The sequence below is a fragment of the Littorina saxatilis genome, linkage group LG14 (assembly GCF_037325665.1).
Source record: "Littorina saxatilis isolate snail1 linkage group LG14, US_GU_Lsax_2.0, whole genome shotgun sequence".
In the NCBI taxonomy this organism is placed as follows: domain Eukaryota; kingdom Metazoa; phylum Mollusca; class Gastropoda; order Littorinimorpha; family Littorinidae; genus Littorina; species Littorina saxatilis.
The window spans coordinates 26,713,472-26,739,417 of NC_090258.1; the positions used below are offsets into that span (position 1 = coordinate 26,713,472).

The window sequence follows — 25,946 nt, forward strand, 5'->3', positions numbered from 1 at the left end:
ACATACTTGAATGATCTTGCCGTTGTCTATCTTTTGCGATATCATGTCCATTTCCACATCGCAACATTATTGAATATTTGTACCAGTTTCAATTTGTCTGATAGATGTTGAATGACACAGAAATAAAACGATTTCTTCGTGAACTTCAATTTAATATATCAGGTGTACGATACATCTACACAGTTGTGTGTGTGTGTGTGTGTGTGTGTGTGTGTGTGTGTGTGTGTGTGTGTGTGTGTGTGAATGTGTGTGTGTGTGTGTGTGTGTGTGTGAGTGTGTGTGTGTGTGTGTGTGTGTGTGTGTGTGTGTGTGTGTTCTTGAACATAACTACACCCATGTGTTTATGAGTTACATAATTATATATATGCGTTCAGTCTGTCTGCATGTTTCCTTTCACAAAATAAGACACAACATCAAAAATGAATACAGATTTGATCTGCAAGGAGGAAATATCAAACCAACCCACACCCCAAACCTAAAGCAGCTCATGACAAACTTTTGGTACACACTTTGCAAAATAATACTCTAATTTCTAACCAGCTGCATTACACGCTGCCAACAGAGAGAGAACAAGTCGCGTAAGGCGAAATTACAACATTTAGTTAATCTGTCGAACCCACAGAATACAAGAAACTAAGTCCATCTCACGATGAACACGAGCCGAAATCATATGCACTCGACTTATGAAATAGAAAGAAATCAAATACGACGAAGAGAAGAAAAAGTTTGAAAGTACCATTGAACTTCCATGTCGGCGTGTGGCTGAGCTTAAAATAGGAATGTTGTTGCAATCTGTTAGGCACTTTCCCTTTTGACAGGTAGTTTTTGCATGTACAGCAAAACACGGCCTTTTTTACAAATCCTAAAGACTGTCGGAAACTTCGCATGCTCTCTTGTGAACGCCATGTGAAACATTGATTCTGAAACAAAAATCTATGGCATGAATGACAATGGAAAGACGGTCTCTCTCTGATTCCAAGTTCATAATGGCAGTTATAAAGTGCTGAATTTAAAAAATCTGTAGATGAAGTAAAATCATTTGAATGTTGGCTTGTTGAAACTTCATAACAAACAGCCACCTCGTCTATATCATTATCTGAAAGAATGCCAACTTCCTTTGAAACACCAACATTTGTATGGAAAACTTCTGTTTCTGTCATCTTTGATTTCATTTGACAACTTGGACTGATGGCATCTTCCAGAGATATATCCATTACTTTCAACTTGCGCCTCTTTGTATTCCTGTAAGCCTGCCACTTATTTATAAAAAGAAACGTTTGATACTTTTACCAAACAGTTAGTATAATGCACGATTTACCTGTATTCGTCTTTAAATTCTGCAAGACTGAAGCGAAAGAGGTCTGTCTCAGTTTTGTCGTCAGTTTGTTGTGTACATTTACACACGCACAACGAACAACACATGCACAGGCCCGTGGGAAGCTCTCCTTTCTTATGTCCGACGATAGACGTATACATGTAGTTTACATGTTTATTAGTCATCTATTTGATAGATTACGTGTATGATATGACGGAGAGTCGCATCGGTTTGATGCTGTGAACCCAACCGTGGCTGTGGCTGTCGTTTGAAGTAGCCTACTTCTTTATAAAGATTCATTTACATTCTACTTCTGACCAAGGCATGTTTGGTACCTACTGAATCCTTGTTGCGTGTAGTTTTACGTGGCACGTTGCCCAAAGTTGTATTCTTGAGGAGCATAAAATAAAACGTGTTACAAAGTTATCTCAAAACTCTGCAGTGACTGCTCGCGCAGCAGGTCAGCTAATTATAGCACGCAGCCTCCACAGACAGCTTTCGAGCCGAGACCATATGAGTCGTCGCTCCTGCGGCTCGTCAAAAACTGCACGCACTGCAGTGTTTTCAGTCACGAGAATAAAATAGCTTCGTCAATCCACGCGGCAAGGAAGTCGCTCGATTTTTGCGTGCAGCACGAAGTAAACAGACATGCAAGAATAGCGACGGGTTCAAGTTTAGGTCGCTCCAGGAGAAAAATTCTTTTGGATGTTGGCCTTTAAATGAAATATCTTAATAGATGTAAGGGTTGTGTCCTTTGAATAACTGTGTTAGCATGTACTCGGATTTATTATATTGATGACTATATTTTTAGATATGATTTTAGGGAATTCATATATCTTATCCATGTAACCTGTGATTACTCCTGTCAAATTGGTGCTAAAAGAACAACCAGTCCGTTTTGAACTGTCTGGTTGGTGTACACATGTAAATAGGCCCAGTGAAATTGAACACTTTATCTGTACATATTTATTATGATATAATATGCGTGTGGAAGGAGTGTGAAGTTTGGATGCATACACCATAACAAAATCCTGTGCTTTGCATTTGGTAAAGAAACTGTTTGACTTTGACTTTAAGCCGAATACTTGACACGGGAAGAACTGCAGCTTTATTTGAAGTGCACAATGTTCAGCAGAATAATACTTGGGCTTTTTATTTCAATCCGTTAATCAGATTGTGTGGGCTCTTATGGGGAGGGCGGTTGTATGTGCAACAGACGGGCGCAGTGGCATAGTGGATAAGACAACGGCCTCCTATGCGGAAGGTCGTGAGTTCAAATCGCTCTACACACACTCACGCACAGACAGACACACATACACACACACACACAAACACACACACACACACACACACACACACACACATACAACACACACACACACACACATACATACACCACGACCCTCGTCTCGATTCCCCCTCTATGTTAAAACATTTAGTCAAAACTTGACTAAATGTAAAAAGAGCTGATCTGTTTTGCACGGGAAGTAGAGTGCCTTTAAATGTGTGTCAGATGCATAGGTTTGGGCTTTTAGATATTCAGCCAGTAAGCCGATTTTGTCTTCTATGGCCGTCTTCTGAAGAGAACTTTTTTTTCTAAAGCACATCCTTGTTAACTCAAAACTTAGTTGATAAAGCAATAAAGAAGAACGTCTGAACAGGAAACGTCATTCCGCGTAACTTTGCTTGCAAGAAAACTCTTTCATCTCGGAAGACGAGAAAGCAAAGAAAGAAAGACAAGAAAAAGAGAAGGATGAAAGACATAACTCTGAGTGTATATTAACCGTATGCCAATCGCTCAATGTATTATGCTTTTACTTGTAAGCTTTATGTCACAGAGGTACAAGTTAGTTAGAGCAAGATTTGTATATTAAAGGCACAGTAAGCCTCCCGTAAACCATTACAGATACTGTCAGGCTTTTACACACAGTACAAACACCCTTCCATTTGAACGCTCACCGAACGAGAACATCCTAGGTGCCCTACGTAAAGAGCGAGCAATTTTCAAAGAATTAATTTTGCGGATTGTGTCAGAGACACTCGGACCGTGGTGCGTTTTGGCGCTAGACCTAACGTTTACAATCTAAATACTAAATTGACAGCTTGTTACACAAACATTCTTAAATCATAAAAGAATTCTTTAATCATCAAGACAAGATCAGTACAATTCGAACTTTTGACAGTTTGAAAAAAGAAAAGCCCGGAAGCAGGGTCACACAAGGTCGTGGTTCTCGTAGCAGACGACGGTTTATGCCTATAGCCAGTTCCTCTGAACAGTCAAAAGCCATCACTAGAGTTCTTGTGAACCACAGCCGTTTGTTTCGTGCATAGTCAGAGGTACATAATAACGTGCTATTGCAGATAAGCTTACAGCGAATTACAAACTGACGACAACATTTTGAAAAAGGGAAACTGGATCACACGGGTTCACGATGGCTTAGGGGTAAGATAAACCACGCAAAAATAAATTCTTTGAAAATTGCTTGCTCTTTACGGAGAGCACCTAGGATGTTCTCAAGCGGTGAGTGTTTAAATGAAAGGGTGTTTGTACTGTGTGTAAAAGCCTAACAGTATCTAGGATGGTTTACGGGAGGCTTACTGTGCCTTCAAGTGTAAAACCAGATTTTGAGGTTTAGGGACTTCAAAACAGACACACACGCGCGCGCACATACACACACACACACACACACACACACACACACACACACACACACACACACACACACATACATACACACACACACACACACACACACACACGCGCGCGCGCGAGCCCGCATGCACACACACACACACACACACGCACACACACACACACACACACACACACACACACACACACACACACACACACACACCACAAACTATCAGCCACTCTGTTCACCTCAGTCACGTCTGAAAAACCATCAGGGGCCGGATCTTTGTCTTTTTCTGGGGTGTCATCAGAGCTGGAAACCCTGAGATAGAAAAGGAAACTAATGGTAGCCTCTTCCTCATATATCTCTTTTTTTCCCATCGATTCTTTTCAGGGCGACCTTTAAGTGCTGTTCACATTGTATTGACTTACAACCAACTTTCACGCAATTTTCGAGGGATTATTGTCAGAACCAAGTCATTTAAAAATCGCTGCCCGTGTGAACAGCGCTAACGCTAAGACACGTTTTAACTCATTAGTCTCCTAGGTACGGATATATCCGTACCCACTCATATGGCTCTATCTGACCCGGTACGGATATATCCGCTCAGACTGTTAGCTTCAGTCGCTTCCTGTAAATTCCAACTAACGCCTGCATTCCAGCGTGTTGATACACAGTTTCTACACAGTTACTACAATTCTTAGTGACCTGCTGCAGCACAACTTGTCTCGGCTAAAAAAAACCTTGGTCACCATAGGTGGGGTAGAAAGTATTTTAAGCAACGATTTGCAGATGACTTGCACATTCGGGCATGTTCGGTCAAATTCGTTCTTATCTCGCTAGACCTAACCAAATCGGGAATCGCGATGATGAAAGTCTGCCGCAAGTCACTTATAAATCGCCGAGGAGTCAAGCAGCGCTCAACTGAATGTTCAAGTCGCTGCTAAACCTGGACTAAACCTTAACGAAATCGTCGGTACCGTTCACATAGAAGACTTTCCGCCGACTTGGTCACAGTGACTCGGGGGCGACTTCAAATCAACTAAAGTTGTTTGAAAGTTGGTTGAAAGTCTCTAATGTGAACAGCACTGTTTAATGTCTTCGCTGTCTCAATCCGCTGCGCTCATGTTTTGTAACATACACTCAGTCTTCGTCTCGTTCTCATGAATTTTTAATATGAGACGGAAAAAAACCGCAGGCGACCTGGTTTTTGTTTATTCAAGGAAGGATTTTAACTGAGGAGCTAATTTTCCCCAAGACTTAGTTCTTTGAAACTAATAACACTGGCGACTCTTGTTTGATTTCATACGGGCAAGGTTTTTTGCTTTCGAGTTGTTTTGTTGTGTCTTCGAGTCTTGTCTAGTTTTATACTGTATCTGTTTTGGTCGAAACCTCGCTATTGTTTGTTTTGTCCTCTTCGTTCCCACGTGAGTGCAGTATTTGTTGGTCTTTTTACAAATATTACATGTACATTTCTCTTGCAGGTTTTCGGACAGGTGTCAGATCGAGGTCGAGAGCCATCCTCGCCTACCCCAGCGCGGACAATCGCCCATGTGACGAGAATCTGTGGGAGGAGACCTCGTGTCAGACTGACAACTGCATGTACTTCCACTGGTCAGCCCCGCCCTGGGGCAGTCTGCTGGTCAGAACTGTGCAGTGTCAGAGGAGCGATGGACTGGAGGTTCAAGGTCAGTAGAGAGAGAGAGAGAGAGTGTGTGTGTGTTTGTGTGTGTGTACGTCCACTGGTCAGCCCCGCCCTGGGGCAGTCTGCTGGTCAGAACTGTGCAGTGTCAGAGGAGCGATGGACTGGAGGTTCAAGGTCAGTAGAGAGAGAGAGAGAGAGTGTGTGTGTGTTTGTGTGTGTGTACGTCCACTGGTCAACCCCGCCCTGGGGCAGTCTGCTGGTCCGAACTGTGCAGTGCGAGAGGAGCGATGGACTGGAGGTTAAAGGTTAGTAGAGAGAGAGAGAGAGAGAGAGAGAGAGAGAGAGAGAGAGAGAGAGAGAGAGAGAGAGTGTGTGTGTGTGTGTGTGTGTGTGTGTGTGTGTGTGTGTGTGTGTACTGTCGATGCGGTATCTTACGGGTTCTCATCATACTCCTTCTCCTCATCATCAACATTACAATCATCATCATCATCCTACTCCTCATTACCATCATCAAAATCATCATCACAATCATCCTCATCAACCATCTCATCATCATACTCATCCTCTTCCTTCTCTCTGGAGGTTAGAACGGCCAAGGGGAAAATGCAAAGAAGGATGGGGGGGGGGGGGGAGAGGAGAGGGGGGGGGTGATGTTGCTTTCGCAGAGCACGAGCACTTCGTGCCTTTCACTCAGGTCTTCCCAAGCAGTTCTATACAGTGGCACCCCACTTTTAAGACCCTCTAATTTAAGACTCCCTCCCTTTTAAGACCTTGTAGTTGTGTCCGATTGTTCTGGTCATAAACTCTGTACATTTACCTACTTTTTAAGACTCCCTCCCTTTTTACATTTAGTCAAAAAGTGTATGTGTTTGTGTGTGTGTGTGTGTGTGTGTGTGTGTGTGTGTGTGTGTGTGTGTGTGTCTGTGTGTGTGTCTGTGTGTGTGTCTGTGTGTGTGTCTGTGCGTGTGTGTGTGTGTGGAGCGATTCAGACTAAACTACTGGACCGATCTTTATGAAATTTGACATGAGAGTTCCTGGGAATGATATCCCCGGACGTGTTTTCCTTTTTTCGATAAATACCTTTGATGACGTCATATCCGGCTTTTTGTAAAAGTTGAGGCGGCACTGTCGCACCCTCATTTTTCAATCAGATTGATTGAAATTTTGGCAAAGCAATCTTCGACGAAGGCCGGGGTTTGGTATTGCATTTCAGCTTGGTGGCTTAAAAACTAATGAATGAGTTTGGTCATTAAAAATCGGAAACTTGTAATTAAGATTATTTTTTTATTAAACGATAAAAAAAATGTCATCTTATTCTTCGTCATTTTCTGATTCCAAAAACATATACATATGTTATATTTGGATTCCAAACAAGCTCTGAAAATTAAAGATATGAACATTATTATTAAAATTAATTTTCCGAAATCGATTTAAAAACAATTTCATCTTATTCCTTGTCGGTCCCTGATTCCAAAAACATATATATATGATATGTTTAAATTAAAAACAAACTCAGTAAGCTAAAAAGAATAGACATACAGAAAAGCGTGTTATCCTGCTCAGCGCGACCACTACCGCACTATTCTGCATGGCTTGTCGATTTCACTGCCTTTGCCACGAGCGGTGGACTGACGAAACGACGAGTATGTGGTCTTGGTGAAAAAAGCAGTGTGTTCAGTTTCATTCTGTGAGTTCGACAGCTTGACTAAATGTTGTTATTTCGCCTTACGCGACTTGTTAGACCTTGTAGTTGTGTCCGATTTTTCTGGTCATACACTCTGTACATTTTCCTACTTTTTAAGACTCCCTCCCTTTTAAGACCTTGTAGTTGTGTCAGATTTTCTCTTCATAACCTCTGTACATTTTCCTACTTTTTAAGACTCCCTCCCTTTTCAGACCTGATGTTTGTACATTTGTGGAGCTCTTACAAGCGGGTTCCACTGTAGACAGAAAGCACTTTCAGCATGTCATGTTCTTCCGCTATCGGTTTCCCAGCAGACTGGCCTTTGCACCCGACTGTGTATGTAATCGAAGATAACTTAGTTCTGCCACTTTCCCCCAGCTCTCAGCAATTCCAGTGCATGTCCTCCCATATTCCAAGATGTCAAAGTTCTTAAATGCACGTCTTGTACGTGCAACGATACTCAAGAGACTAACAGCACTGCCTTGACTTTTTTTCTGGAAGGAGTTTTGGGAGTCAGATCGAGTCGGGAACATGAATCTTAAAGGCACACTTTTTCCCTCATACTTTTTTGTCTCGCCGTCTTGGGTCTGGCCATGGTTTTACTTGGAATAACACCATCCTTCCACTTGGTAAAATACTAACAATCAACACCGTAGGCCTAGGGACTCTCTGCACACATTGGGCATTTTTTGATGAATTTATTTCGTGAAAGCCACGGGGTTAAAATCAAGGGTCTGCCAAACCCGGCAAATGCAGTAGGCAGCCCAGAGATCCCTAACTACCTCTCCCAAAGATAGTACTGTTCGGCTATATTTACAGTTTCAAGCTGTTAGGACAACTTCTTTAATTGTGTGTTTTTATAGAGGGGTTTTCTGGGGTTTTTTTTTTGGGGGGGGGGGGAACTGAAAGGTATGGCCTCGTCAGGGAACAACTACTCAAACCTATATCTTCATTATTTTGTTTCTCGATTGAGAATAATCATTTATGGATGATTATTATACATTTCCCTTTTTGGGGTGTACTTGTATGTGGTTGATCATCCAGGTGGCTTTTAAAACAGAATTGTAAGAAAACTACTTATAAGTTATTAAAAAAAAATGTCCACTATGCACAGAAAGCATCCAAGCTGTTGAGAATTGGTATGTGACGGGCGCTGTGGCATGGTGGTAGGACGTCGGCCTCTTAATCGGAAGGTCGTGAGTTCGAATCCCGGCCGCGGCCGCCTGGTGGGTTAAGAGTGGAGATTTGTCCGATCTCCCAGGTCAACTTATATGCAGACCTGCTAGTGGCTTATCCCCCTTCGTGTGCACACGCAAGCACAAGACCAAGTGCGCACGGAAAAGACCCTGTACTCTATGTCAGAGTTCGGTGGGTTATAGAAACACGAAAATACCCAGCATGCTTCCTCCGAAAGCGGTGTATGGCTGCTTAAATGGCGGGGTAAAAACGGTCATACACGTAAAATTCCACTCGTGCAAAAACACGAGTGTACGTGGGAGTTTCAGCCCACGAACTCAGAAGAAGAAGAAGAAGGTATGTGACCCGGGATGGTCGTATCCCGTTTCTCGTCAGAAATGGTCAACCGAACAGTTTGGACGTGAAGAACTGTGCCTTTAAGCAAGTGTGCCTTTTAAAGAGACAAAGACAGATTCACAGATAGAGAGTTTGCCATTGAATGCAGGGCTGTTTCCTTACATCGGAAAATCACTACCTGACTCTGGGGAGGAGACGCAAATAAGTCTGATTATGTAACCGTGGCGAAAGCCAAGGATATAGACCTGGAGAGAGGGGGGAGGGGGAAAGGGAGAGAGAGAGGGGGGAGGGGAGGGAGAGAGAGAAAGAGGTGGGGGCGAGAGAGAGAGAGAGAGGTGGTGGCGAGACACACAGAGAGACAGAGAGAGAGAGAGAGAGAGAGAGAAAGAGGAGGGGGCGAGACAGAGAGACAGAGACAGAGAGAGAGAGAGAGAGAGAGAGAGAGCCAACGAGAGAGATAAAGAGAATAGGAGAGAAAATGAGAAACGGAGAGAGATAGAAAAAGAGGAGAGAGAGAGAGAGAGGGAGAGGGGGGGCTGGGCGAGACAGAGAGAGAAACAGATAGACTGAGACAGATAGACAGAGAGAGAACAATTGTCGACCCTGCTTTCAGATAAGTTGTTTTTTACCAGTCGTGCACCCAGGAAGAGTTTCCCTCGAAACTCAAACTTCTCCCTCTGTTACACAAAGACCTTATAGGAAGGACGTTCGCTTCAACAACATACCCTTGCATACAGCAGTCACATGAGACGCGGCTTTTATTTCGGCCACTGGAGAGGATTTAAGAACTTGCTTTTATGCACCCCTCGGAGTTGTGAAGCAGCCAATGGCTGGGAAAACAGGGTTAGGACGGGTCAGCCTCTGTGCAAGCCAGCTTTCCTTCTGCCCCGTGCTCCGGAGCGAACGAGAGGTGTTGCCTCCATCGATCTGAAAATGTCTGGCTGTGTTTCGTTGGCACAGGCGGGGGGAGAGGAGTTGTGTTGTATTACCTTGGTGTCCCTTTTGGTGTGGTTTGATGGGCACAGGCGGGGGGAGAGGAGTTGTGTTGTATTACCTTGGTGTCCCTTTTGGTGTGGTTTGATGGGCACAGTGGCCAGGTGGATACGACCCCGGCCTCCCGTGCGGAATGTCGTGTGTTCGAATCCCGGTCGCGCCTGGTGGGTTAAGGTGGAGAATTGTCCGATCTCCCAAGTCAACTTATGTGCAGACCTGCTAGTGTCTTATCCCCCCCTTTGTGTGTACACGCAAGCACAAGACCAAGTGCGCACGGACAAGATCCTGTAATCCATGTCAGAGTTCGGTGGGTTATAGAAACATGAAAATACCAAGCATGCATTCCCCGAAAGCGGCGTATGGCTGCCAAAATGACGGGTAAAACGGTCATACACGTAAAATCCCAATCGTGGAAAAAACACAAGTGTCCTTGGGAGTTTCAGCCCATGAACGCAGGAGAACAAAAAGAAGAAGAAAATGTTTGTGTGACTTGGATTTCAATTTGAAGACAATGTTATTTTGAAGCGGGGTCGATCTGAGGGTCATTTACAGAACTCACTAAATGTTGTTGCCAATGTGTGTAGAGCTATTCTTCTTCTTGAGGAGCAATACTCGAACAAAACCTCAACTCGTGAGCCTGTAGTTTTACTTATCTTTCCGCTGTTCCGATGATCAATGCGTGTTTAAAGTGTAGTGGTGGCGGCGATTCCAACACAACCGTGGATGACTTCGAGTTTCCCTTAACCTACTCCTCGCCCAGCGCGCGTGCTCTCCCCTTAGCGATTGATGCAAATTGGATTCTCTGAGAACGGCAAGCGCAATAAAATGGTGCTGTTTTTTGGAGGGATAGAATTCTATCGGAAATCGTGCCTTGTCTTGTCTTGTCTTGTGTAATAGGCTGATGCTGGTTTCTGCAGGGATATAATTCTCTATTGAGTCTTTGCCTTGTTATCGGAAATCTTGTCTTTTCTTGGTTGGTGCTGTTTTAGAGGGATAGAGTTATCTATTGAGTCTTTGCTGTGTTATCGGAAATTGCATCTTGTCTTGTCTTGTCTTGTCTTGTCTTGTATTGTCTCTTTTTTGTCTTGTCTTGTCTTGCCTTGTCTTAGGCAAAAGGCTGTTGCTGTTTTGGAAGGATAGAATTCTCTGTTGAGGCTTTGCTGTGTTATCGGAAATCTTGTCTTGTCTTGTCTCGTGTCTTGTCTCTTGTCTTGTCTTGTCTTGTCTTGTCTTGTCTTGTCTCTTGTCTTGTCTCTTGTCTTGTCTTGTCTTGTCTTGTCTTGTCTCGTGTCTTGTCTCTTGTCTTGTCTTGTCTTGTCTTGTCTCGTGTCTTGTCTCTTGTCTTGTCTTGTCTTGTGTCTTGTCTTGTCTTGTGTCTTGTCTTGTCTTGTCTTGTCTTGTCTCGTGTCTTGTCTTGTGTCTTGTCTTGTCTTGTCTTGTCTCTTGTCTTGTCTTGTCTCGTGTCTCTTGTCTTGTCTTGTCTTGTCTCGTGTCTTGTCTCTTGTCTTGTCTTGTCTTGTCTTGTCTTGTCTTGTCTCGTGTCTTGTCTCTTGTCTTGTCTTGTCTTGGACCATTGACTGAGGCTGTTTTGGAGGGATAGAATTCGCTATTGAGTCCTTGCTGTTGTTGTGTTCGTGTATGTGTTCCCCTCCCAACCCAATAAACTAATTCTGTTTTAGGGGGATATAACTCTCTCTATTGGGTCTCCGAATGTTTATGTGTTGTAGGGGGGGGGGGGGGAGTTCGTGCTCAGATGCCAAATGGGTTCTGTGGAAAAGGGCCGCAATAGACTACGACTGTCTTGGAATAGAATTGTCTATTGAGACCTTGTCTTTGTTTGTCAAGGAGGGGGGGGGGGGGGGGGGTGCAGAAGAGCTCAGCCATTGATGAAAAGTGGGTTATTTGGGAAAAGGAAGCACAATAGACTAAGCTTTCTTTGGAAGGACGGAACTCTCTCTTGAGTCCTGGCTGTTTTTGTGTGTCCGAAAATAACTCTGTCGGGTTTGTATGGCTTCTGAAAAAGTGAATGCCCTTGCTTTTTGCATAAACAAATATTGGAGGGGCCAATCACTAGCGAGGAGTGTGTCGGACACACACTGGAGGGGCCAATCACTAGCGAGGGGTGTGTCGGACACACACTGGAGGGGCCAATCACTAGCGAGGGGTGTGTCGGACACACACTGGAGGGGCCAATCACTAGCGAGGGGTGTGTCGGACACACACTGGAGGGGCCAATCACTAGCGAGGGGTGTGTCGGACACACACTGCAGGGGCCAATCACTAGCGAGGGGTGTGTCGGAAACACGCGGACAGGAGCACGTGTGAAGTTATTTGTCCTGGTCAAAGCAAGGGCATTCACTCTTTCACAACCCACACAAACCCGACGGAGTTATTTCCCCAAATCGTCTATTGGGTTCTCTGGAGAAAGGGAATCAAGTGAAACGCAATAGACTATAACTGTTAAGTAACTGTGGCACGATGCACTTGAAAAGTGTGACTGCCGTACGTAACAATAACAATAACAATAACAATGACAACACTTTATTGTTCATTAAAATGTTACATAAAAATGGAAAACTTTCTTCGGCACACCCTTGCCTGCTTGTAAACGATTATAACAACAATTGGAAAAGGTGTGTTAGGGTCGCACACGAGTTGCTTAGTTAATCTCTAACTTAAAGAGGGATAGAATTCTCTATCGAATTCTTAAATTGGTATTAAAGGTCTCTCCTTCTCTTATCTTGTTTTGTCTTGCCTTGCCTTTGCCAATAGATTCAGGGTGTTGTGAAGGATAACATTCTCCATTGAGTCGTGAAAACGGTGTGTGTTTGTCGGCGGGGGGGGGGGGGGGGAGCCGTTTTGTCATATTCAAAAGAGTCTCCTTTGGTCTTGAGGGTTAATTCTTAGAAAAAGTTTTCCCGGTGACGTTATTTCAAGAACAAGAAGAACATTTTGGGTGTTTAACTCAAAAACAGAGCGAGAAGAGAGGGGGGGGGGGGGGGGGGGCGGAGATTTGTCCCACATCGCACTTAACCTGCTCGTTTAACATTTCCTGTGCCGTTCTCCGGCTGAAATCGAACAAAAAGCACCGGTATATCAACAGTAATTGTCCCTTTTTTTTGTTCGTCTAAATACCACGCTATCGCTTCTTTTCCTTTCTTGCATGTCATTGTTTAAGCCTTCGGAAGGAATTTGAGAACATTGGCCTCCCGCATGCTGTCTTCGTGTGAAAGTGTGTGTGTGTGTGTGTGTGTGCCTGCGTGTTTGTGTCTGTGTTCGTGTTCTTGCGTGCGCGTTCGTGCATGCGAGCCAGCCTGTGTGCGTGCGAGCGTGCGTGCGTGAGTGTGTGAGAGACACATGTGCCTGTAGGTTTTGTGTGGATGTTTTTGTGTGCGTCTATTGATTTTTCCGTCCTTGTCTGAGCCTGTTTGTTGCTCTACATGCCACTGTTATTTATTTCTGTTTGACTGTCTGTGCAAAATGACAAGGTTTAGAAAACATTACGCTTTTCCGCAAAACGCTGCTGATTTCGCGAAATGGTCAGCGTTTTACTGATTACGCGAATTGGGCAAAAAATGTTGCCGATTCGGCAATTCCGTGAATTGGGTACCCGACGACATATATATATATATATATATATATATATCCCATGACCTCCCTTCTTTGTCTCTGTTACTTCAGTATGGGTATATATGTTGTATTTTTATAGCTCAATAAATACATCATGGACTCAAAAAAATATATGATAGTGCAGATTCCGATTTGGGCGAAGAACTACTTTGCTCCCGACCTTTGACCTCGCGCCGAACAATGTGACACATTTGTATGAAGTTCCAAAATCGTATTGCACGGCTCAGAAAACCATATCAGTTGCACGCAAAAATGAATCTCAGAACTGATCTGATGTATGAGATGCAATAAGCAAACGTTTCTTTCATTATGAAAGCAATGCAGGTGGGAAAAAACGAACATTCAACTTACAAGATAACCAGATGCTAGCGAACCAAAACAAAAACACGAGTACCCTCCCCTTGCTTCGTTAGCAGACGACTTTTGAGAATCTGTCAGACCGTCCTTACCTGGCACGGTTGGGCTTCGCTATCATCAGCTGTTTCACGTGTTTTGCGAGCAAGTCTACTCTTTTGCCTGGCTCTGCAGTAAGTCCACATTGGCGATGAAGGTATCTAAGAACTTAACATGTGTGTATTTTTCCGTAATCCAGTCATATTCTTTCAAAATGCAATCAAGCGGCGGTGACAGACTTGGGTCCTGTTTTCATCGCATCAATACCAGTTTAGGTTCATGCAAACACACTCGCAAAACAGTTTATCATGTAGATACATTTCAAATAGGGAGCAAATGGTTAAATCTACATATGTGTTCCCTAAAATTTGCTTCTCTGTCAATAAGACTAATTGTATAATAATGCGTTCGAAAAAAACAACGTGGAATCGATTCTGAATCGAGTCGAGTAAGCCAAATGGGGGCCAAACCGGTTTCCCCGTTCCGCCGACCTGAAACGCAAAAGAATTGTGCGCTTCAACTAAATGGATTTCTATACGACTTCATTACTTTCTTGCAACACTTATGAACCTTTACTTAACGCTTTTAAACGGTCTGAAAGTAGTGTTACCGCGTACTTATAGATGCACTCATTCGTTTTATTTTTTCAGCGACGGTCACTTAGTTTAAGGTTGCAAAAAGGCCATGTCTCGCTGAAAACACTGTTTCACACTCCACAGATCGCAAAAGTGCCGCTAGTAGTCTACACTTTGTGTTTGATGGTAGAATGGGATATACAGATTACAACACTCGTGGTTTTTTATATGGCTTGTATTTCAGTCAAGACCCAGCGGGAATATCAATCGAGAGCCACTCGCCAAAGGCTCGTGTCTCCCGATGATATTCATCCGCTGGGTCTTGACTGAAATACAAGCCATATAAAAAACCACTCGTGTTGTAACCTATACATATATATATATATATATATATATATATATATACTAGAGGAATACCCGGCTTCGCCGGGGTGAATCGCGAAACAGAGACAGACAGCGTGGCGGTTCACCACAATCACCTTTGAAGGCGAAGTCCTGTCAAACGGGATTGAGAATTTTAGAGCTTATTTCTTAGCCCTATATTATCTGTTATGGCTTCTCAAATGCCAGAACATACAGACAGACAAAAGCCGCTAGACCCCATCACAAACAGAACAGTGTATTTTTCGCGTGGCTATAAATTGATTCGACCTTTTCACTTTCACAGCAAGGACAACTTACGGGTACATGCAAGGGAAGCCCACAACTTCTAAGGCGAACAACTCTGCAGAGTCTGCTGTGAAGGGCGACGGTAGTCTCCCTGTCACACTCGACCCCCTTTGAATGAACTTAAATCCCTCCCAGGTGGAATGGGAACAGCACGAAAATGATTCAGTGACCAAAACACCACAATCACCTTTGAAGGCGAAGTCCACTCAAACGGGATTGAGAATAACTGTTATGGCTTCTCGAAGGAAGGTCTGAACATACTGATACGTTAAAATTAATATTAAAAGTCCTACGGTTTTGAGCCATTAAGGACTTGAGTGTGTGTCCGCTTTCAACAACAACAAAAAAAAACACAAAAAAAGAAATAAAAAATAAGGAGAGGAGGGCAGGGGGTGGGGTTGAGTTGATAATGCTCTGTGGGCATACTGATACACCGATGCCGCTAGAGCACATCGCAAACAGAACTCTACAATCCACAGGTTTTGCCCACACACACACACAAACACACACACACACACAGAAGCCGTATATAGCCTATATATATGTATATCTATATCTATAAATATATAGAGATAGATGACAGTGTATTTTTCGCGTGGCTATAAATTGATTCGACCTTTTCACTTTTACAGTAAGGACAACTTACGGGTGCAATCGTGACATTCTAAAAATAGTAACGTAGTAACGGGAATATGGATTGACGCCACACGAAGGAAGGGAGATAAACGCTGAAAACACTGAAGAAGATAAGGAAGAGTTACTGGGAAAAACCAAAATCGGTTCAGCGCTGCGCGTTGAGAGCACGTGTTGAAATATCTCATCGATGAGGTTGTGTCCGGGGTCTCTCTGAATAAGCCCACCAAATTTGAAGCAGATCCATCGAGAACTTTGGCCGTGCATCGCGCACAGACACACAGACACACAGACACACAGACACTAGTCGTATATATATAGATATATATATATATATAAAACATCAGAAATTGTGAAAGAAACAATTGAAAGTCAGCAGAGACTGTCTTCTATATGTTATCGTTATTCCGGTTCGCTTTTTATTTTTTTAGCATACATCCTTTTGGACAAGAGAAAATAAAACCGAACATATTCCGGTTCGCTTTTATTTTCTCTTGCCCAGAAGGAGGTATGCTACAGACAGTAAAGTTTGTGTCAAAACTGTCTCTACCCACCGCCCCCCCCCCCCCCTCCCCAACACACACCCCCCTTTCCATTTCCCCGCACTCACTCCATTTTCTGCCAATGATTCGTACAGCCACATTCCGTCTCAAGGGAGTCGCGATCTGGGATCAAACGGGCCGGGGGGAAGGTCGGGGGGGGGGGGGGGGGGGCGTTGAGGGTAAGGGACAGTTGAACAGACATAGCGTTTGGTGCCAGTTTCGATTCTTAGGGGAAGGCAGGAGTGGAGCCGAAGTCGGTTGTTGGTTTAAAAAAGTTAGGGGATGGGAGAGAAAGCAAGAGAGAGAAGGAAGAGAGAGAACGCGCGAGAGAAAATGAGAAAGAGCGAGAGAGAAATACGGAGAGAGAGAGAGAGAGAGAGAGAGAGAGAGAGAGAGAGAGAGAGAGAGAGAGAGAGAGAATTTAAACGGTTAAGTAAAATTTAGAGAATTAAACAGAATTAAAAGGGGTCGGTTTCTTTTGAACTTGTAAGGGAGTTATAACGGATTTACGGGCATTAAGCATGCAGCGAGAGAGAGAGAGAGAGAGAGAGAGAGAGAGAGAGAGAGAGAGAGAGAGAGAGAGAGAGAGAGAGAGAGAGAGAGCTGAGAGAGAGAGAGCTGAGAGAGAGAGAGCTGAGAGAGAGAGAGAGCTGAGAGAGAGAGACTCGTAGAGAGAGAGAGAGAGAGAGAGAGAGAGAGAGAGAGAGAGAGAAAGAGAGAGAGAGAGTAACAGACATAGAGAGCAAGACAAACAAACAAACAGACAGACACAGAGAGAGACGGACGAAGACAGGACAACGATAGACAGGAGGAAAGAAGAAGACAACTGCGCTTTTCCAACATTTTCCAACAACAGTGTGTCGGATCCCCTAAACTACCGCCGCACAAATAAACACAGGCTGAGACTGCAGCGCTCTGCACACAAACCTTCGTCAGTCGCTGCCTCACCGAGCAGCTGTGCGTCCGCCAACGAAAAATAGTGCAGGAGACCGTATAAGGCAAAAAGTAGTGCGGTACGTAAATGGAGTCATTATCACTCTAGTGTTCGTTAGTTGTTTGGCTACGTTAGCATAGGAATGGCGTGTTAATCGTTCGGCACGGAATCAGATTAGGATGAGGAGAGTTTAGCTGTGATTTTGTGTCGTGAGAGACTGAGGATTCGAATTGGTGTGTGTGCCGGTTTGAACTGCAGAGTTTCGCTGAGATTTCAAATTATTTGTGATCGCAAGAAAGGAGCTAGGCGTGTAAACAACTTTGCTGGTTTTATATGTAGTTTTTTGGGTATAGAAATGCGTAAAGCAAGAAATACCAGTTTTAGTTTGCAAACAGTCAGTATGTGATAAATCATAGTGTTCACTAAAAAACTTATAAATTGGACTTGAGAAATGTGATAGTAGATTTCGTAGATTTAGATTTGTTCCCATCCTGCTTGTTGCATCGAACGGGAAAGTATTCTACGTTTGAGTGTGTTGTTGAAGAACGCTTTGCAATATCCATTTTTTTTGTCTGGTCGGGTTGTTTCTCCTTGACTTGTTCTGGGTTTGACGACTACTTTGTTTTGAGAACGGCTGGTCATAACGTTCTGGTGACGTGGTAGTGATGACGTTTTGCCTTTGAGATAACAAAAACAAAACAAAACCAAAACCCCATCAAATTCCAAGGTTTCGAGGGTGTTTATTTCTCTTCGTTTTGAGGATGAAATTATATATGACGTTTTGTCATAGGAATAAAGAAATTAGCGATTCTCAAATATCCCTGTAACTAACTCTCTCGCTCAATAGAGTGCAGATCAACTTTAAGCGAAAAGCGAAAGGAAAGCGTTGAAGGCGAGAAGGCGTGGATTATGCTGTGATGTGAAATTGATATTCTTCCCGCTTGAAAAAAAGGCGTAAGAAGGAGATTCATTAATCGTCTTTTGACAAACTCTTCCCAGAGAGTACAAATCAACGCCGAGGCTAAAGAAAGTTTTGACGGCGAGAAAGTGCGAATTATGCTTTGATATGATGTGAATCGATATTCTTGCAATTCGAATGGTGGTGTGGAACGGAGTGTGTTTATCTTCATAAGGGGACAAGAGTGTTGGGATTAAAAGTGCTAACATCTCTATGCTTGAATCTCTTGACCTTCTTCGTGTCTTCAAAAGTGTGATTGTACTCAAGCTGATTTTCCGAAGACCAACTGTGTAAGTAAATTAGTTTGACATGACCTCATTTACATAATATACACACGTGTGGCTTGAACAATATTGTTATCTCATGAGTGGTTTCACTCACGTATGTAAAATAACATAGCGTTTAACGACTGTTTTTCTTTCATAGTGTTTTTGATTTTGTGATTGTATTCGGACCAAATTTCCAAAGGTTTGCGTTGAAAGCACGAGTATATGAAGATTGCTTTTCTTTCTCTGTGCAGGGCCGGACCAAATGAGTTGTAAGGGGGGGGGGGGGGGTTCCTCCTTTTTTGGGGGGGCAAATCAGCGAAGTGCCACAAGCGCGCGCCTGCTCCGGGGGCATGCTCCCTGCGGAAAATTTTTGAAAAACGGTTAAAATCTGTGCAATCTGGTGCATTCTGGGCCTTGTTTTGAGGGTTAAGAGCAGCATTGTTTTGGTGCTAAAACTAGTAAAAAAAACAACAACACTCAAAGCAAGGTACATGCTTTTTCCAGGGGTGGGGTTCCGGAACCCCTGGAACCCCCCCCCCCCCCCCCTGGGTCCGGCCCTGCTGTGTATTAACTTGTTATTTATTTTTGAACGAACTTTCCATATATTTGCTATTTAATTACAAGTATATGACGATTGTTTTGGGGTGATGTTTTCTTTGTGTCTTGAATTATGTCTTGGCATTCTAACTAAATGTCCAAAGTTTTGCTGTACTGAGAGTATGAGATTGACAACGATTATTTTTCTTTGTGTCTCGATATTCTATTCAAACTGAGCTCCCCAACGCTTAGTGTGTGAGTACGTATTAGCGATTCTTTCATTTTTTTTCTGTTTCGATTTTTCTTCTGAGAAGGAAGAGCAGGTTAATCTCAGTGAAACCAATCCACAATTGGTTGCAAGAAACAGACACACACAAGCAAAGGGGCAGACAGACAGACGGACAGACAGACAGACGGACATAGAGACAAATAAACTAATTAACTTAACACAATAAAGATAAAAGCTTTAAAAAGATAATTTACTTAACACTATAAAGCTTAACATGCTAATGTACTTAACACAATAGAAGATTTTAAACAGCTCATTTACTGAACACAATAAAAGATGGATTGATTGATTGGTGGATGGATGGGTGGATGGATAGATAGACAGACAGACTGACAGACAGACGGAAACACAGACGGACAGACAGACGGACAGAAATAGCGTGACAAACCAAATGAGAGAAATACAAGCAGAGACAGATGAAGGAAGGCCTAGACAGAGACAGTGAGAGAGACAGACAAACAGACAGACAGACAGACAGACAGACAGACAGACAGTCACACAAACAGACAGTCAGACAAACACACACACACACACATACATACACACACACACACACACACACACACACACACACACACACAGAAAGAAACAAAAAGACAGACAGACAGACAGACAGACAGACAGACAAGAATCAAACAGAGACACAGGCGTAAAGAGACCCCCACGCAATTGATCCGTTGTGACGAAGCAAGCGAAGCGGAACGTTGTCTGATATCAATTATAGCTATACAACCCACTAATACAGCATACCGTGTCAATGTTCACTGCACAGTACAGCTGTTGCATGTTGATACTGGCACACGTTCTTCACAACAGACAATCAAAAAGTATTGATTCCACGTTCGAGGGTCTGGTTTTATGCACATGATATCCTCATTGCCGTGTTCGCAATTATGTGCAACACTACACAAATCCGTACATGTTTGTACATGAGAGGAGAGCATATCTTAACTTAGATACACAAACAAGTTACAGGCTTTACTGTGTACGAAATTATGTGCAACACTCCACAAATCCGCCCAGGCTATTACACGGGATGAGAGCATATCTTAACTTAGATACACGAACAAATTACAGTTTTTAATGTGTTCGCAATGATGTACAAAACTACACAAATCCGTACAGGTTTGTACATGAGATGAGAGCATATCTTAACTTAGATACACGAACAAATTACAGCTTTTAATGTGTTCGCAATTATGTGCAAAACTACACAAATCCGTACAAGTTTGTACATATGGGATGAGAGCATATCTCCGCTTTGACACACGAACAAATTATAGGCTGTTATGTGTTCGCAATTATGTACAACACTACACAAATCCGTACAAGTTTGTACATGGGATGAGAGCATATCTTAACTTAGATACACGAACACAATAATGTACAGCACTACACAAATCCGTTCAGGTTTATATCAGTTCTTGAAAGGAGAACTTTTCCACTTAGATAAAACAAACAATTTACACCTTTTAATGTGTTCGCCATTATGTACAACACTAAGCAAATCCGTACAGGGTTGTATTCGGAAATAGAATAGTTATTATTTACAACACTACAAATCCGTTCAGACTTGCAGGCGTGATAAGAGTATATTTCCAATTAGATACACGAACACATTACAGCCTTTAATGTGTTTCGCAATTATGTACAACACTACACAAATCCGTCCAGGGTCGTACACGGAATAAGAGCATATCTCCAGTTTAGACACACGAAATAATTGCACTCTTTAATGTGTTAGCAATTATGTACAAAACTACACAAATCCGTCCAGGGTTGTACACGGAATAATATACCAACGTACTAATGTATGTACAACACACTACACCAATCTGTCCAGGTGTGTACATGTGATACTATTATATTTCGACTTAGACACACAAAACAAATTACAGCCTAGTAATGCGTTCGTCATTATTACAACCATACAAATCCGTTCATGTTTGCACACGGAATAACCGCATATCTCCACTTAGATCCACGAACAAATTTCAGCCTTTAATGTGTTTGCAATTACAAATCCGTCCAAGTTTGTACATGTGAAAAGATCATATTTCCACTCAGACACACGAACAAACATAATTATTACCTACAATCTGGTTGCTTTCTGTGCAGATATGTTCACGTGTCAAAGCTCCCGTGTGTCGATGTGTACAGGTGCGAATGTTACCGTTAGGATTAGGGTTAGGGTTGAGACACGAATGGAGGGGGAGGGGGGGCGGAGAAGGAGGAGGTTAGGCGATACTGTTACAATGTGGACAGAAGTATACTTAGTGACAAAAGGCTACATTAGTACGTTTTTGGGGTTTTTTACGTGAAAAAAATATACGTGTCAACATGTGTAGCATCAAAATTATCATATGTCATCATATATTAATTACATTAATACGTTGGTATATTAGTAAGTAGCCAGAACAGAGTCCACGTGGAAATAAAATAAAAGGTGACACTTCGACATGTGGACATAATATACCGGCGCGTAAGCATATCGGTATACACGCACACAGAAAGAGTTACGTTACAGCGAGTGATTTTCGTGTAGCATATACATATACTTTATGTTTTAAATCCGTTTCTTTGAATGAGTGTCTAAACCCGGCTTGATACTTTTTAATATATACAACATTCATTCAGCAAAAACTTCTCGTCTGAAATGAAAGCAGCTATATATATGACTAGAGGAATACCCGGCTTCGCCGGGGTGAATTGCGAGACAGAGACAGACAGCGTGGCGGTTCACCACAATCACCTTTGAAGGCGAAGTCCTGTCAAACGGGATTGAGAATTTTAGAGCTTATTACGGTAGTCTCCCTGTCACACTCGACCCCCTTTGAATGAACTCAGGTCCCTCCCAGGTGGAATGGGAACAGCACGAAAATGATTCAGTGGCCTGAACATTTCATGTCGAGTCCCATCGCTGTCGACGACGCCAAATGTAACCGAGTGCCAAAACACCACAATCACCTTTGAAGGCGAAGTCCACTCAAACGGGATTGAGAATAACTGTTATGGCTTCTCGAAGGAAGGCCTGAACATACTGACACACCAATGCCGCTAGACCACATCACAAACAGAACTCTACAATCCACAGGTGTTGCCCACACACACACACAAACACACACACACACATACAGAGAAGCCGTATATATATATATGTATATCTATATCTATAAATATATAGAGATAGATGACAGTGTATTTTTCGCGTGGCTATAAATTGATTCGACCTTTTCACTTTTACAGTAAGGACAACTTACGGGTGCAATCGTGACATTCTAATAATAGTAACGTAGTAACGGGAATATGGATTGACGCCACACGAAGGAAGGGAGATAAACGCTTAAAACACTGGAGAAGATAAGGAAGAGTTACTGGGAATGGATCCAGAGAAAAACCAAAATCGGTTCAGCGCTGCGCGCTTAGAGCACGTGTTGAAATATCTCATCGATGAGGTTGTGTCCGGGGTGTCTCTGAATAAGCCCACCAAATTTGAAGCAGATCCATCGAGAACTTTGGCCGTGCATCGCGCACAGACACACAGACACACAGACACTAGTCGTATATATATATAGATGGTGATTTTTGGTATGTGTCCACATTGAAGGGTGTTGACTCGTGTAAAGCCTTGAGAGGTCTGTTGTAACTGAAGTACATGACCTTTTGCACAGGAGCGAAGCTATCTTTTACTGTAACACACACACACACACACACACACACACACACACACACACACACATACACACAAATACACACACATATAAACAATATAACGCACACAACACACACATACACACACACACACAAACACACAAAACATCATGCATCATTAAACAGAAATGACACCTTCCAGGAGGCCATTGCCACGAATAAAACACCTTGCACAGCATCATTATCTCAACGAGGCGTGTTCCATGTCTATAATTCCCTTGGTAGGAAGACGCGATGAGTCGGGCCAAATGTGAGAGAAAAACTTGTCAACCGTTTGTTCCTTTGCCAGAAGTGTAAATTAAGGGCCTCGTTGACCAAGCATTTTATTGTGTTTGTGAATACTGCTGGCAGCAATAGAGGGATGAGTTTACTGTGTGTCGTCTTATCTGTTACGAAGACGTGAGGAATCGAGTGAAATAGGTGAGAATACACGACAGTCATTAGTTCCGTAAGTACTCCTTAGTTATAATTAAGAGGTTCGGCGACCAGGCATTTTACTGTGTTTGTGAATGCTGTTGGAAGTATAAGAGCGACGATGTTGTTTGTGTGTGAATTGGCTAGTCTGTTACGAAGAAGTGGGGAATCGAGCGACATTTGGGAGGAAATAATTATATGTCATCCATTTGTATCTTACAGTTCTGTGATCGAGCATTTTCTTGTGTGTTTGTGAATGCTGTTTGGAGTAAAAGAGTGATGAGTTTTTTTGTTTGTGAAGTGTCACAAAGACTTGAGAAGTGAAGAGGATATGTGCGGGAAAATGTCAGGCATCTCATTACTTTTAACAGAGCGAAAATTAAGGGGTTCGGTGGCTGGGCATTTACTGTGTGCGTGCAAACTGATCGGGGTGCAATGGAGTGATGCGTTTGCCCGTCTATCTGTCTGTCTGTCTGTCTGCTGTTGTTGTTGATGATGTTGTTGTTGTTGTTGTTATTTTCTGTTTTTGTGTCAGTGTCTTTCTGTCTGTTTTTCTTTTGTCCGTATTTCAGTTTCCTTTTCTGTGAACGCTGGTGTGGGTTATGGAGGGATATGTTTGTCTGTCTGTCTGTCTCTCTCTCTGCTTTTTTTCACGATGTAAACGTGTCTCTCTGTCTCTTTGTCTGTCTGCTCTTCAATGTGTGTGTGTGTGCGTGTGCGTGCGTGTGTGTGCGTGTGTGTGTGTGTGTGTGTGTGTGTGTGTGTGTGTGTGGGTGTGTGTGTGTGTACGTCTACGTGTGTGTGTGTGTGTGTTTGTGTGTGTGTGTGTGTGCGTGTGCGTGCGTGTGTGTGTGTGTGTGTGTGTGTGTGTGTGTGTGTGTGTGTGTCTTTACGAGTCGGTATGTGTATGTGTGTTTCGGTAGGACTATGCGTCTGTGTGCTTGTCTTTCTATGCTTACCCCTGCCTGTTTGCCTGCCTGGCCGCATGCATGTCTTTTTGTTAATGTACCTGTGACTTTGTATTTGCAAGTTGGTAATGTCAGTAAGGCAAGGCAAGGCAAAGAATGTTTTCAAGAAACCCCATGGGGGGAAAATGAAACAAAAAATACAAGAAAAAGATCTGCCGAGAAACAATGACTGGCGTCATGTGAAGGCAGAACCTATTAAGCGTCTGCTAGTCATAGTCGCATGATTGGCAGGTTCAATTGCCCGAAGAAGAAAGAGGCGTAGACAGAAGGAATTGTAAGCGGGGCGAGGTGTTGGTTGGGGTAGACGTATAGAGGTGTGTGGGGGGGGGGGGGGGGGGGGCGTGAACATTCGTGGTTCCGGGTGGTAAGAAGGGCGTCTGAAGGGTGTAAGTGAGGGGGGGGGGGGGGTATTTATGTATCCTTTCGACCACAATGCAAAGACCGTGAGAGTATTTTACTTCTGGGCCCGAATGCATGAGGGATTTGGTAGTGTTATGGTAGGTCGGGGACCAGACTAGACAAGACAGGAGCGACATCCGTCACTGTCGGACCAAAGCCGGAAGTTTATACCGTCTTCCCCCACGTGGGTTTGTTTGGTTTGGAAACACCGAGACTGTCTGTGCTCTAGCCAAAACTGTCTGTCAGAGGTTTTTCACCTCTGGTGTTAGTCTCGGAGAGTCTTGCTTAGTTACCGGCTAATACCCCCATTCCACACATCCGTTCTAGCTTCCGTTCCCAGCCGTCCTGAGGACGGCTGCCACAACAATGAGACGTTTTTGACAACTTTGAGCAGCGTCTGCTCGTACTGGCAGCCGTCCTCAGGACGACTGGGAACGGAAGCTAGAACAGATGTGTGGAATGGGGGTATTACAGACAGACACAGGTAGACAGACAGACTCTCGCACAGTAAAGGAGAGAAGGGGTGGGGGGGGTGGGGAAGGGGGGGGGGGGGTGGGAGAGAGAGAGAGACGGCAGGGGAGATTGAGGTGAGGAGAAAGAGACATAGACAGCTCATCACTTTTGAAAGCACAATGAACATAGGGGCGGGGACGTAGCTCAGTTGGTAGCGCGCTGGCTTTGTAGCCAGTTGGTCGCTATCAGCGTGGGTTCGATCCCCACGTTCGGCGAGAGATTTATTTCTCGGAGTCAACTTTGTGCAGACTCTCTTCGGTGTCCGAACACCCCCGTGTGCACACATGCGCACGAAAAAGATCCCACGTTCACAGCGAGAGTCTCAGGGCTTGGAAAACACGAAGACACGCATGCATCATCTCTCGTCTCCGATTATCATGATCGTATTTCGATACTTTGACGAGACAAACCCAATGCTGGTGTGTCGAAGAAGACAGCCACAGCGGGCTTGTTCGAATCAAAGTATCACACCATATCTTCAGCGTATTACCAATACCTGTCCCAATATAGACCAGTTGGTCTAAGAGGACGTTAAACCCGAATAGTCAGACAATGAACATAATTATTTGGTAGAGTTATTCGTAGGCTTTTCACACGGATTTCACACTACTTTTCGGTTGCTATGTGCGTAATGGCGGTCCCTAATTGAGCCCGAAGTCGACTTCGCGAAGTCTTTTTACCGAGAACTCAGTGCTAAAGCTCCGTG

At 43.5% G+C, this 25,946-nt stretch overlaps 1 protein-coding gene across 1 annotated transcript in view; it reads left to right on the top strand.

The window, feature by feature from the left end:
• The first annotated feature begins 5,651 nt into the window (after positions 1 to 5,651).
• Positions 5,652 to 25,946, top strand: part of LOC138947455 (uncharacterized) — a 131,644-nt gene continuing 111,349 nt past the window's right edge. The window contains exon 1 of the mRNA XM_070318933.1: positions 5,652 to 5,770. The gene's annotated coding sequence lies outside the window, so the exon portion shown is untranslated. The remainder of the gene's footprint in view (positions 5,771 to 25,946) is intronic.